Genomic DNA, 14,409 nt, shown 5'->3' with positions numbered 1-14,409 from the left:
ACCAGGGCCAGTATGCCAGAGTGGGTGTCATTTTCTCAGGCTTGTACATAACCAGACTCGTCCTGGGCATAGGTCTGCTGGACTCCATTCGTGGAGCTGAGAAGACGACCATCCTTTCACCGTTAGGCCTGGATACACTGAGATGGATGGGATTGGTATGCAAATATAGTCCTGGTGTGTATATATTGGCTACACTTGCTCCAGAGGTAGTAGAGGGAGGAGATGATGCTATAGAGGGTCCTCAGCTGGTCCCTAGCCCCAGCCCACGCAGATGGATACAGATGTACCTACCCCAGCATAGGAGCCACCTCCGATGTGCATTTTCTCTCCATCTCGAGCCCATGATTGTTTTGAGAGGCTTGAAAATGCTGTGGAGGTGCTCCAGAGTGATTTGGCTGAGGTTCTTAGAGGTGATATCCCGTCTCGACATTGTACAATAGTTATTAGAGAGAGATGAGATGTCACCATTCGTTATGAGACCTTGGACCCCTCAAGCATCTCCAGCACCACCATCACTCGTCCCAACACAATTTGATCCACCAGCATAATCTTCTTCACCGATAGCAGTAGCAGTAGTAGAGATGACAACAGATGACACCGACGCTTGATACGTCATTTCTTTTATTTCTTTTATATTTTTCGTATTTTATTTTAGTATTTCTATTTTGGACATGTACACTCAGAAAGGATTCTCCTTCTGAGTTTATCTTTTATTTTGTCTCGAGTTATATTCCATTGCTCTATCTTTTATATACTCTAGTTGTTTTTGTTTATTGAGCTTCACTGAATCCCCTTGTGTATGCGTGCAAATGGTCTTGTCATTATGGGAATTGAGAACTAGTCATGGACACGACCAAGGTGTTTTACACTTGGCTGTGTGCTTCACAACCCGTTAGAACTTCACTTCCAAGGATTTAACTCCATCAAATGCAACGCTAGGAGTCAGGGGAGTATTGTTTCGATTGCCACTTCCACATATATTCTTGATTGTTTTACTTGTTAATGAGCTTGCATGTGTACATTGAGGGCAATGTAGAACTTAAGTGTGGGGAGGAGTTACATTGCGCATGTCCTTTACATAAGTTTTAACTGAACATACATGCTCACGTAGCCAATGGCGGTTCACCTTAGTTGCAACTATTGTATTCTTGAGTTTAGGTGAATTTTTAACAATGAATGTTTTAATGCTCTAGTTTTTACCTAAATTTCTAGGAATTTTTGCCCGATTGACACTTGTTGCACATCTCGCTGATTAAACTCTTTTGGAAACTCAAGTTCGATGTTTAAGGGACTAATTAGTTTTGTTTCTTGTTTTGTTATTGAAAAAAATGGAAAAAGAGAAAAAAATTGTATTTGTTTGTGTGCATTGGGGGTGGAAAGAGCTACGACCTATGAAGTATGAAGCTACTCTCATAAGTCGGATACTAGTTTTGCCCTAATGAGAGAAAGAGCTATCTCATGGGATGAGTGAAAGCTACTACCCCAGTAGAAAGAGCTACCACCTCAAAAGTATGAAAGTCACCTTAGCGGCCGCTTTGGAAAGGGCTATCTTAGAGGATGTGTGAAGCTACTACCATTCCTTTATTTGTTGTGTTTTGTAGATAAATAAGTCCCTTATTACTTAGAACTTTGAGGAGTATACTTTGGGTTTAATTGAGTGAGTTTACACATACTTACACGATTTTGTGTTTGTCCTTTTTGATTCAAGTTTTTAGCTAGAGCATTGATTTTTTGTATTTAGTGTTGAAATTTCCATTACTTATAAAATGCTCTTCTTGCATGCTTTGGTGAACCTAAGGCCAAGCACTTTCAATATTTCCTTCTTCTATGTTTTAATTTTTATTTCTGCTTGAGAACAAGTAAAAGCTTAAGTGTGGGGGAGTTTGATAAGTGCTTGTGTATTAGTAATACGAAGTATTCTTTTCTTGCGTTGAGCATTACTTTTATCAGATTTTAGTACTAATACATGTGTATTTGTGTTACTTTAGTGCATGTAGGGTTGTGGAGCCAAATATGTAAGAAAGAAGCTAATGTAAATCGTGAATGCACTATTTGATGAAATCTTGGAAGGAACAAATGCGAAGACACAAGTTGGGCTCAAAGATACTAGAATGTGTGCCAACCTCCATGTATTCAAGAAATTACAATGAGTTGGAGGGGCACGAAGGCAATCATATTTGCGTATCCCGACTTGTGCAATGATATCAAGATCTTCACCAATGAGGTATTTTATTGAAGAAGCGATGTGATCTACAGCATAAACGTGTGTCCGTTTATGTTGCCTCGATGAAAAGTGTGAATCGGGAGTGGTTTTGACTGGGTGCTGTAGCAGGTTACTATAGCAAATTACTGTAGAAATTACTGTAGTTAGTATTCATAGCCCGCAGAAAATCAGAATCCAGAGAATCCAGAGAATCCACACGCCCGTATGAAATTTCCATAAGGGCGTGTGAAAATTCCACAGGGGCGTGTGGAAAATCCACAGGGCCGTGTGGATGCCCGATTCCAGCCTAGTTAAAGCCGCGATTTAACCCGATTTCAACATCCTTCTTTCCATGTTTTCTCCAACTCTTGAGAGGCTTGCAGCTAGGGTTTAGAAAGCTAATGGCAAAGCTTTTGGAGTGGTTCTACGGCTTCGACACCACGTTTCTCTTGGAAGATTGCTATTGGGGGAGCTTTCGACGGCACCGATCTAGTGAGGTGTGCCCTATGATTGACAAGGGGACATTTGGAAAGGATGGGGCTACTCCACAAGACCATTAACACGACTATCGATGGGGTTTTCCTATGGATTACTTGTTTTTACTTTCGATTTTACTATTAATTGTATCTTGCTCCATGGAGAGCTAAACCCCTAGTGGGTACTTGGATTTATGAACCACAGGATGTATTTGTTTCATTAACCTTTTATTATGCTTTTCTTAATTGATGTTTTAATTGAGTTCCAATATTGAATGCTTGTTGAATGATTTCTCCCTTAGGGTGACACTAGGGTTGAGAGTTCAGATTGGTAATCCTTGTGAGTGAGTGACACACCACGAGGGTTAGACAAAGCTAGATTAGAGAGGGTCGATAGAGTGAGTCGAGAGGTAGTGGAGCATCCCCTTTTCCTCTCCGGTGTGATTTTTCCTATCTCCATTTTCTAGAGTTCTTTGCGGTCACAATAGAGTGAAGTACTAAGAGAGGAACTCCGTTGGGGCTTAGTTGCGCGAGCAACAAAGTGTAGCGTTGAAGTAATCCTTAGTATCTGGGGCTTAATTGTGACTAGGGGCCTTTCGCCTGGACCAAAGGGTTAGGTCTACATATAGGAATAGGGTTTATCACTTGGAATCCCTAGAGCATCTTGCAACTTTACACAGTGTGAGGTGTTGAGACTGATTGATTTCTCCACCTGGGCATAGTATAGAGTTAGTCACGGTTGACCTTGGGTTTGGGATTGTGTATCTTAGGATGTGCACGACTCGTTTAGCATTAGTTAGGAAGCATAATAGTTGGTTTTGTACTTGAAGCGATAATCCTAGGTGGAACAATATCCGTGTACCCCACTTCATATCGATTGCCTTTCCTCTCACTTATTTGTGCCTCTCTTTCTTATTTCTTTTATTTTTGTCTACATTACATCTTATCAACACAATCATTGTTTCATCTTCGCTTGGTTAAGTAGCAATCTTGGTGTTTTTATTCCCTACTCCCTGTAGATACGATACCCACTCACTTGGGATTTATTTTTTTGACAAACCCATATACTTGCGGGTCACACGCAAGGGGTGTGTTAACAGGCGTCCGTACAGTTTAATGGTTTGGCGGATGAGGATCCAAACAGCCACATAGAGAACTTCTTAGAAGTGTGCGACATGCTCAAGATCAATGGTGTTACGGATGATGCCATCAAGTTGAGAGCCCTCCCATTTTTCTTGAATGGGAGAGCAAAGCAATGGCTACATTCATTACCTAGAGCATCGATTACTACATAGGAGGAGATGGTAGAAGCCTTTCTTGCCCGATATTTCCCTCCCGAAAAATCTGCAAAGCTTAGGAATGAAATATCCCCCTTCGTGCAAACTGAATTAGAGTCTCTATTTGAGACATGGGAGAGGTTCAAGGAGCTCCTGCAGAAATATCCTCAACATGGGGTTCCCGAGTGGATGATTTTTCAGACTTTTTACAACAGGTTGATCCCTAGCACAAGGCAGTTACTTGATGCAGCAGTAGGAGGTACCTTAGGTAGCAAGACCCCCGGAGAAGTACAATAACTGATTGAAGAAATGAGTATGAATAGCTACCAATGGAATGCAAGAGAGAAGAAGAAAGTGACGAATTGTAACGGATGTGGAGGAGACCATGCTTCATCCAATTGCCTGATAGGTATTGGTGGTGCATCCTCCTTGGAACATGTTGATTTTGTAGGTAATGTGATGAGGGGCTAAGGAAATCCATATAGCAATACCTACAATCCGGGTTGGAGGAGCCATCCGAACTTGTCTTGGAATAATCAAGGGCAACAAAAGGCCACGGCACCACCGGGTTTCCAACAACAACAACAAGCCCCGAACATGGAGAATCATGTTTCAGGCTTAGAGACCTGGATGACTGATGTAGAGAAGGCTTTGACTAGATTTGTTCAATGCTAATTTAGTTATTGCATGCTTAGAATAAGTTTAGAGGGGTTTTACTCGAGTTTTCCGACTGATTTTCAAAATTTTCAACTTCATCTTATCGGTAAATCCTCATTCTCTCTTTTCTTCACCATTACTTGATTTTGGTCGATTAAATTGGTGAATGTGTTTTGTTTCTGTTCTAATTTGGTTATTGCATGCTTAGAATAAGTTTAGAAATGATATTGAGTTGTATCTTTGGATTTTGAGCACAATAGTCGTACGGCTTTCACGTCGCGTGGATCCACACGGGCGTGTGGAATTTCCACACGACCGTGTGGATATCTACATTATTATTATTATTATTTTGAGTGGATTTGATCATTTTCTTTTGAATACTTGCAGGTATGACCCCAAGGACGAAGAAGAAAGCCAGAGAGCACCCCCGAGAGTCCTCACCTGAGCCAGAGCACGTAGATTTCTCGATTCCCGAGCATCAAGCTCGCTTTGAGCGGTTAGCTAAACTCAAGTTTGGACAGTCTAGATTTCCAGACTTGAGTGCATTGAGAGAGATTTAGTGGGGAGATGAGATGGCAAATGAAATTGAGGAGGTACTGGCCGTGGGTAGCTAGAGGAGGTTATTATCGATTAGGGAGCCATCTATCAGTGCCCTGACATTAGAGGTTATGTCGTCGTTTGAGTTTGACCGATCATATAATAGATTTTATAGTGCTGACGTGATACAGTTCAGAGTATTTGGACATCATTATACTATGAGCATCACACAGTTTTTTATCCGGTTGGGACTATACGATGAGACTTTTACCGACACTGAGGAGTATAAGCGACTTCCGTCGGATTATCCTGGTAGTCTGAATCCTCAGAGAGCATATAGCATTTTATGTGGACAGGGCAGTAAGAACCGGGAGTGTTTAAGGCCACATGTCTGTCCCGGCCGAGCTACAGAGACATACATGCTGTTCTCAGCAGATCAGTGAGCGGGCGAGGCGACAGCACATGTGTTTTGAGTTGGCAGGAGCTACTTTATCTATATTCATGGTGCAGAGTGAGCCAATTCATCGGGGGTATATCGTAACCGATTATCTTGGTCATCAGGGCCAGTATGCTAGAGTCGTTGTTATATTCTCAGGTCCCTACATCACCAGACTCATCATGGGGATGTGTTTATTAGACACTATCAAGGGGGCCAAGAAGGCCATTGTACCGACTCCACTTGTCATAGACACTATAAGATTGATGGGGATGTTTTGGAGATATAGACCAGGAGTTTATATGATGATCATGCCCCTATCTGCGACAGCAAAGGCCGAGGGAGTGGCAGCAGAGGGGTCACAGCCGGCGTTAGAGCCGCAGCAGTAGCCAGGGCAGACAAAGGTACCTCCCACAGCACAGGAGGCACCTCTAGTGCGCATCTCTTTTCCATCTCAAGTCCATGATCGCTTTGAGAGGCTTAAGAGTGTGGTGGGAGTGCTACAGGCAGACTTGGTTGAGGTTCACGTGACGCAGGCCGTAAACCACATGGAGGTCATGGCGTGCATCGATATCTTACAGCAGATCCTTAAGCGAGAAGCGACATCTTCCTTCGTTATGAGGCCCTGTACACCTCAGGCACCTCCAACATCATCATCGCCAGATCCACCGGCACCATTTGACTTAGCACTAACAACAGCAGTGCCGACCTCGGACGACACCGATGCTTAATGCGTTCTTCTTTTAGTTGTTGTTATATTTTCATATTTCATTTCTGTATTTTATTTTGGACTTGTATCACTCAGAAAGGATCTTCCTTCTGAGTTTATCTATTATTTTTGTTTCGAGTTGTATTTCTTTGCCTTATCTTTATATACTGGAGTTGTTTTTGTTTTTGTTGAGCTTCACTGAACCCCCTTGTGTATACGTGCAGATGGTCTTGTGAGTATGGAATTTGAGGAACTAGTCATGGACACCGTCTTATGGCCATGTGTGCTCCACAACCCATTGAGACTCAACTCTCAATGCTTATAGCTCTATCAAACGTACCATTTGGAGTTCAGGGGAGTATTGATTTAATTGCCCACTTCCACATATGCTTTTGATTGATTTATATACTATTGTGCTTGCTTGCGTACATTGAGGGCAATGTACATCTTAAGTATGGGGGAGTTCACATTACACATGTTCATTTTATAAGTTTTTACTGAAATACATACTCATGTAGCCAATGGAGGTTCACCTTAGTTTCAATGACTGTATTCTTAAGTTTAAGGGAATTATTAACATCGAATATTCTTATGCTCTAATGTTTTCTTGAATTTCTAGGAATTTTTGCCCGAATGATAATTGTTGCACTACTTGCTCATTAAACCTCTTTGGAAACTCAAGTTCGATGTTTAAGGGACTAGTTAGTGTTGTTTTCTTCTGTTAATTTTGCTAAAAAAAAATAAAAAGAAAAAAACTACTTGTTTTAGTTGTACATTTGGGGTGGAAAGAGCTACCACCTATGAAGTATGAAGCTACTCTCATAAGTCGAATACTAGTTATGCCCTAATGAGAGAAAGAGCTATCTCATGGGATGAGTGCAAGCTATTACCCCGGTAGAAAAAGCTACCACCTCGAAAGTGTAAAAGCTACCATAGCGGCCGCTTTGGAAAGGGCTACCTTAGAGGATGTGTGAAGCTACTACCATCTCTTTATTTTGTATTGTTTTGTAGATAAATAAGTCCCTTTATACCTAGAACTTTGAGGAGTATAAGTTGGGTCGACTTGAGTGAGTTTACACACATTTATACGATTTCGGGTTTGTTGTCCTTTTTAATTCGAGTTTTTAGCTAGAGCAATGATTTTTCGTATTTAATGTTAAAATTTTCCTTACTTGTAGAATGCTTCCCTTGCATGCTTTGGTGAACCTAAGGTCAAGCACTTTCAATATTTCCTTCTTCTATGCTTGAATGTTTTATTTTTGCTTAAGGACAAGCAAAAGCTTAAGTGTTGGGGGGAGGGGGGTGGTTTGATATGTGCTTGTGTACTAAGAATAAAAAGTATTTTTTTCTTATGATGAGCATTACGTTTATCGGATTTTATCGCTAATATGTGTGTTTTTGTGTTCTTTTACGCATATAGGGTTATGGAGCCAAATAGAGAAGAAAGGAGCCAAAGTAGATTGCAAATGCATTATGCTGATGGAATCTTGAAGTAGACACATGAGAAGATGCAAGTTGTGTTCGAAGACATATGAGTGTGTGCCAACCTTCATTATGCTTGATAGAATATGTAAATTGGAGGGGCACAAAAGTAGTCACACTCATGTGTTCTGACTTGTGCAAGGCTAGCAAGATTCCTGTTAAATGTGCTTTTACTTGAAGATGCAACGCGATCTACAACATAGACGTGTGCCCGTTTGTGTTGCCTCGATGAAAACTGTGGATTCGGGAGTATTTTGGCGGAGTATTATAACAATGCACTGAAGTAATTCTCTGTAGAAGTTACTGTTCACAGGCCGTTGAAAAGCCAAGTTCTGCAGATTCACAAGGGCGTGTGGGAATTCCACATGCCCGTGTGGATTCCGGATTTCAGCCCTATATAATGCCGCGATTTAGCCCAATTTTAGAATCCTTCTTTCCATCTTTTCTTCATTTTTTGAGAGGCTTGCGGCTAGGGTTTAGAGGGGTTTTAGCAAAGCTTTTGGAGTGGTTCTACAGCTTCAACACTGCATTTCTCTTGGAAGATAGTTATTGGGGGAGCTTTCGTTAGCACTGATCCGGCGAGGTGTGCCTTAAGCTTGACAAAGGGACTTTTGGAGAGGACGAGGCTACTCCACAAGACCATCAACACGAATACCGAGGGGGTTTCTCTTATGGATTACATGTTTTTACTTTCGATTTCATTATTGATTGTATCTTGCTCCATGGAGAGCTAAACCCCCTAGTGGGTACTTGGACTTGTAAACCCTAGGATGCTATTATTTCATTGACCTTTTATTATGTTTTCCTTAATTCATGTCTTTAATTGAGTTCCAATCTTGAATGCTTGTTGATTGATTTCTCCCTTAGAGTGACACTAGGGTTGAGAGTCTACATTGGTAATCCTTGTGAGTGAGTGACACACCATGAGAGTTAGACAAAGCAAGATTGGAGAGGGTCGAGAGGGTGAGTCGAGAGGTAACAGAGTATCCCCTTTCCCCTCTAGTGTGATTCATCCTACCTCCATTTCCTAGAGTTCTTTGCGGTCATAATAGAGTGAAGTGTTAAGAGATGAACTCCACTGGGACTTAGTTGCGCGAGTAACAGAGTGAAGCGTTGAAGTAATCCTTAGTATATGGGGCTTAATCGTGACTAGGGGTCTTTCTTCTGGACCAAAGGGATAGATCTACATATAGGTATAGGATTTATTACTTGGAATCCCTAGAACTTCTTGCAACTTTGCACAGTGTGAGGTGTTGAGACTGAGTGACTTCTACACCGGGACATAGTGTACAGTTAGTCACGGTTGACCTTAGGTTTTTGACCGTGTATTTTAGGATTTCGATGACTCATTAAGCATCAGTTAGGAGATATAATAGTTGGTCTTGCACTTGAAGCAACAACCCTAGGGGGAACAATGTCCGAGTGCCCCACTTTCTATCGATTGCCTTTCCTCTCATTTAATCATGCCTCTCTTTCTTATTTTTTTAGTCTCGTTCACATTGATTTTATCCACACCATTACTGTTTTATTTTCACTTAGTTAAGTAGCAATTGTTGTGTTTCTATTCACTATTCTATGTGGATATGATAACTCACTCACCTGGGATTTATTACTTCGACAAACCCGTCCACTTGCGGGTCAAGCACAAGGGGTGTGTCAGATATCAAAACACCAGGGTCCCTGATAAAAAAAGTGTTGATAAGGTTAACAGAGTTGATACAGCATAAAGGTTTGATGTGGGCTACAGACTTATAAAGACCTCTAAAGAACCAAGAGCATTTAGAAGGAATAGAGTTCTTCCAAAAATTAAAGTCACCATACTTTAAGTGCAGAATGTCAACTTAGATAGCATCTTCATTATTTAAATATTTCAAAAAAAATGTTTTGCCATTAAAAAGTATTTAGCAAGAGATAAGTTCCTAATACTAATGCCCCCTCAGGTTTATCTTCGTTAATAACTTTCCAATTCACATTGTGGATGCCCTTTCCATTGCCATTTCTACACTAGAAGAATTTCCTGACAGCTTTGCTAATCTCAGAGATAACTAAGTCAGGGATGGAGTAGACAGAGAGAGTGTAAGTTGGAATGGAAAGAAGTGAGGAGTTGATCAAAATAGTTTCGCAGTTGGCGAAAGATTAAAATTGCTCCAACGATTGCAATTCTGGCGGATTTTATCTACCATGGGTTTAAAGGAAGCTTGGGTAAGATTCAAAATAGAGCGTATGCGAGAGAAAATATGCTTGTTGCACCAGGTTGGGAAAAAAATATGGGATTTGGTAAAATTGGGCACTGACTAGTTGGCTACAATAAAGATCTAGACATTAATTGATGCTATGGGCAGCTTTTCTAGTAGCCTGAGTGACAAGGATTAAATCGTTTGCATACATGAGATGGTTAAAAATATGGGTAAGATTAGAGTAGAAGCCAGGGATCATATCGTTCACAAGACCAAAATTGAATATAGAAGTAAGGATCTAAGTCACCATGATAAAAAAATAGGAGTAATGGGATCCCCTTGACGGATGCCTCTGGATGAGGAGAACCAGGGGGAATGGTTACCATTGATCAGAAGAGAGAAAGAACAAGTTTGAAGACAAGTAGAGATCCAGGAGATCCAAAGTGAGGAGAAATTTATACGTGTAAGAACAGCAAGAATTGCACTCCAATTGACAGTATCGTAAGCCTTTTCAATATCTAAATTTATTAACATCCTTGGGGGGTTTTTGATATCAGTTTCTAAAGTATACACGATCTGTTGCACTGTAATAATATTATCAAAAGAGCAATGATCAGAAACAAAACCAGCTTGCTCTCGACCAATAAGTCAAGGGAGAACAAGCTTCAGACGATTGGCTAAAATTTTAGAAATGATTTTGAAATTAACGTTGCAAAGAGAAATCGGTCTGAAATCTGAAACACTTTTAGGCTTATTTTTTTTGGGAATGAGCGTGATGAAAGTTTTCCCCCATGAGGTAGGCATAAAGGATTTATCAAAGAAAAACGGAATGGCCAAGTAAAGTTAATCCCCAATAATAGGCCAAAAATTGTGATAAAACTCCGCCTTTAAACCGTCAGGGTTAGGGGACTTACCTGTGGGGAGGTCTAAAATGGTTCGATAAACTTCTTCCTTGATAACCTCCCGAACAAGTGAGTCTGTGTTTGTGTCTGAAATGCTGGGAAGGTTATGAGGAAGAGCATCGAATAAACTTACCGTTACGGCATTAGGGGTGGTCCAAAGATCTTTGTAAAATGTGAGAAAGGAACGTTCAATACTCGTTTGGTCACAACAATGATTACCATGAGTATCAACTACCTACGAAATGAAATTAGCATGAGCACAAATACGGGTGATATCATGAAAAAAGCTGGTATTCTTATCGCCATCCTTGATCCCCAACAAACGAGCACATTGAGCCCATTTGATACTACAAAGGCGCTGCAGGACAGATAGATTAGTATAATGTTCCATAAGATGAGATTGAGAAATCAAATTTAACTTAGAATTCTAAAGATTACTAATCTCGGCCTCGGTATTAATCAAATCTGATTTTGCCTTATTAACAAGTATGAGGCAGGAGATGAGAAAAGATATGCATGGGGTTTCTGGGAGGATGGCAATTCCAGGCATCGCAAACTGCATAATGGCAACCCAAAAAATCAAACTAGCTATTATCAAACCTAAAAAAGCATTTAAAATAAGTAGGAAAAGGGGAAGACGAAATAAAGAATGGAGAGTGATCAGAGAAAGAATGGGGAAGGTGCTTTAGGTTGTTAATCTTAAAGGAGCTGGCCCAAGCAAGATTAATCAAGCATCTATCAAGTCTGGCCCAGCACTGAGCTAACCCCGACTAATTGTTACACCTGGTAAAATAAGGCCTGGAGTAATTCAAGTCTATCAGATTTTCCCCTTCAATGAAGTAGAGAAAAAACCCGGCTTTTCTTTCATAATACACGAATGAACCCCCCTTGTGCTCGGTCTTATAGAGAATAGAGTTAAAATCTCCCACAATGAGCCAGGGGATATGTAAAGAAGAGAGTTTAGAAAGCTCATTCCAAAGAAAGTATTGATTTCAAAAATGAATCGAGTTATAAATAACAGAGATAAGAAAGATTTTAGAGGAATCGTAAGAAATAGTAATATGAAGAGCATGTTTAGGCACTGCGATCGAGGTGACAACACCAATGGATTTATGCCATAAAACAATAATACCGCCGGAGAAAGTATTAGACAGGATAGCAGCCCAGCCACAATTCTTGGGAATTTTCCTGCAAAAACGATCAACTCTATCAGAATTAGCTCTGGTTTCAACAAGGCAAACCACAACTGGTTTATCAGAGAGATGCCCCTACAATTCCAACAGATGATTTTAGTCATATTCATAAGAAACGTAATAAATGAAAGAGCAAGATAAGACACTTCCTAGATAGAAAGGCGAGCAAGATGCGATCAAGAGCTAGACCCTCCAAGCTTAACTTTCCCCTTCTTTGGAGAGGTATATGAGATATTTGAACCTTTTCGAAGCAGAGCTTCCCAACGAGCTTTAGTTTGATACTGGATGAGGGTCATGGAGTTATCGGGGTCATCATCAGGGTCTCCTTCGCAAACATTTCATCATCTTCATCTTCTTCAGAATATTCATCTTTTGGGATATTATCTTCGTCCATATCCTCTTCTTTAAGTACAATAGTGATTTTGTCCACTAGGTTCATATGAGAGCTACGGTTTTTGAGAGGAAGAGAGGGGGATGATGACTGAATCGAGGAGCGAAGGACACGGGGGGGGGGTGGAGATTTTGAATGGTTTGGGCCAATACCTTTTCCTTTATTTAGGGATATGTGAAGGGGTGTGATTTAAGTGGATGGGTTGGGAGGCAAAGCATTGCGTAAAGGCAAGTCTTCTCCTTGGAACCTGAAAGAATCCATCTGAACGTTGGGAGAAGAAAAAGTAACAGGTAGGCTTGAAGGTGTATGGGCATGATGTGTAGGCGGCCGTTCATCTATAGCGAGTACAGAGGAAGTGGCATGGGAAGGAGGGAGCCGCCCACCAGAAACGAATACCCTTCTGCCACTATGCTATGGAGGGCGGCACCTCAAGACTTGTCGCCTTCGGAACTCGGATTGGCAGCACCACTGTGGGTCACGCGGCTGGCACCTGTGCCACCTCCACTACTGTGAGTGCTACTATGCTGGTGAGATACCAGAAGCCAGGGATCATAGTCAGAGTCCGGAGAAAATTGAAACATTTTTTCCAAATTTTCTGATGAGCAACGATCAGGGAGAGGCTCAGAATCATCCATGCTCTGATCTTGGACAGTTGATACCAGGCTAGAACCAGTCTCCCCCTGCCACACCGGACAGGATGAGGTGGTTCTGACAGCACCTGCCATTGCAGATCGTGAGTAGGAATTGCTTCCATGGCCAATCATCCCACAAATGTAACAAAATGTCGGCAATTGTTCGCACAAGACGACCACAAAAATATGATGGAGGTCATCGCTAATCCAGAAGCCGCGGCTAAGTGGCTTGGACAGATCAATCTCAACACAAATGCGAGTGTATTTGGACCGACTGAGAGAAGTTGTAAAATCATCAACCTTGAGAAGGGTTCCAAACTGACCAAAGATGGTTTCCAAGGTCTCACCTTCCCAGAACTCAACGGGAAGGTTATGGAGCTGCATCCAGATAGCTGCTATGCTGAGCTTTGCGAAAGTGGGCTCAAAGAAGGATTTCCACGGTGGGAGCTGGAGAATGATGCCATTGACAGACCAAGGTCCATCTAAGAGAAGGCGCTGCATTATTTTCTGAGAGGAACACCAAATTAGGAGAAACCCGTTGGGGAGGTTAGAGATGGTGACCTCTTCAAAAGCACTCCATTTGGCGAGCATGTCAGACATAACTTGATCAAAGTGGAGAGGTTTGCCAAAAAGCTTCCTGTAGAGTGCATGCTAAAACTTCATTCTAGCTCTACTCATGGCATCACCATCAAGTCTAATGAAACCAGTAGTTGTTTCATTGAGCTTATTGAGGACGTGGGTATTGTGCAAGGGAGAGTTGTCCGAGGATTGGCGAAGGGATGATGCAATTTGGGCCCAGGATTTAGGCTGCGCGGGTGAGGGAGAAGGGGTCGTGTGCCGGTCCCTGCTTACCATGGCAAAAGGGGAACGACGCAGAGGTTCATAGCACTTGAATCTTTTTTAATTTATGAAGTTGACTTCTTTGGTAAATTGTGTGTTGCTTGGTTTAACTTTCATGTGTAATTTCCATTCACTTTCATCTTCAACAAACCGACATATATTTTTTGTGTGGTTTAAGTAATTTTATAAAACTTTTAACGTTTTTTTTATATTTTTTATGGTTTTCTTCCATTTGTTTTTTTTTAAAGCCAACCCTTTTTTTTATTTTTAAATAATCAACCTCATGAAAACTTTATTCATTCATATGGATTTGAAATTGTCAAATCAAAGTCAAGTTATACATAAGTGATGACCTGACCTTTAAAAAAATGGTTTTTTTTTTCAAATACTTCCTTTCTTAAAAAAAAATCACAAAAATAAAAGCTTTTCTTGCTTTTTTAACCTTTTTTAAAATTATTATTATTATTATTATTATTAAATTTATTATTATTAGAAAT

The 14,409-nt window shown here is 40.9% G+C and overlaps 1 non-coding gene across 1 annotated transcript; it reads right to left on the bottom strand.

The window, feature by feature from the left end:
* Positions 1 to 4,028: 4,028 nt before the first annotated feature.
* Positions 4,029 to 4,135, bottom strand: LOC120278263. Its single transcript, XR_005541604.1, has one exon. It is a non-coding gene; the product is annotated as a small nucleolar RNA R71 (small nucleolar RNA).
* Between the last annotated feature and the right edge of the window lie 10,274 nt (positions 4,136 to 14,409).

Source organism: Dioscorea cayenensis, chromosome 15, assembly GCF_009730915.1.
Source record: "Dioscorea cayenensis subsp. rotundata cultivar TDr96_F1 chromosome 15, TDr96_F1_v2_PseudoChromosome.rev07_lg8_w22 25.fasta, whole genome shotgun sequence".
In the NCBI taxonomy this organism is placed as follows: Eukaryota; Viridiplantae; Streptophyta; class Magnoliopsida; order Dioscoreales; family Dioscoreaceae; genus Dioscorea; species Dioscorea cayenensis.
This window is presented reverse-complemented; position numbering and strand designations above follow the sequence as displayed.